General features: G+C 37.4%; 1 protein-coding gene across 3 annotated transcripts in view; it reads left to right on the top strand.

Moving 5' to 3' along the window:
* The window catches only part of LOC118423268 (Golgi-associated PDZ and coiled-coil motif-containing protein-like), a 14,910-nt gene that overhangs the window by 5,145 nt on the left and 9,016 nt on the right, over positions 1 to 749 (top strand). The gene's annotated exons all lie outside the window — the stretch shown is intronic.

The raw sequence follows: 749 nt of genomic DNA, 5'->3' as shown, positions 1-749 counted from the left end.
TTTTTTCTGTTCTTGACAGAGGAGAAGAGGAGCCATATGGAAAATTCTTTCTTCTATGTCTTACCAATAATTATCAAAGGGATGTTTGTACACAGAAATCATTCATATAACAGTCATCGGTCATAACAAAAACAATTATGCTTCGTTAGGAGCAATTTCTTTCTGTTTGCATACATTTTTGTGTCACGGTAAATTTTATAAGCATCCCCTAATTTCCATGTATGGATTCAATGTGTATTTCTGATGGATTTTTACATTGTAGTTATGTGGAATTTACATTTTAATGTCCACGATATGACATGATGTATGAGTACAGTACAGAAGGACAGAAGCAATGGAATGAGTCAGATATTAAGTTCGCATGAGAATATTACATCTTAGCACCAACTGGCATTATCATTCGCGGAAAAAAATGCAGTACCTGATACACTTTCATGACCGCCATTACGATAAACCCAGCCATGATTACCAGCCTTACAGATAAGTGCGTTATTCCAAACCCTGAGTATATATTGATTTCTGAGGGATTTGGTGGTATCTCCCGTGCACAAGCTGGGAAATCTATCTCGCTCAATAATAATCATGAATGTTCGGGGACCCGACAGACAATCTTATGTAGGATTGATGAGTTCTGATAGCTTTGCCATTTCTCGACCAGCGACAAAATCAATGACTAAATACTGCGCTTTGTTTTCAGACCATAGGATTGATTTGCGGGCTTGGTAGACTGTCAATATTTATATGCTGCG

This window comes from Branchiostoma floridae, chromosome 9, assembly GCF_000003815.2.
Source record: "Branchiostoma floridae strain S238N-H82 chromosome 9, Bfl_VNyyK, whole genome shotgun sequence".
NCBI classification, from domain to species: domain Eukaryota; kingdom Metazoa; phylum Chordata; class Leptocardii; order Amphioxiformes; family Branchiostomatidae; genus Branchiostoma; species Branchiostoma floridae.
Note: the sequence above shows the minus strand (reverse complement) of the source record. Positions and strands in the feature narration are given on the sequence as shown.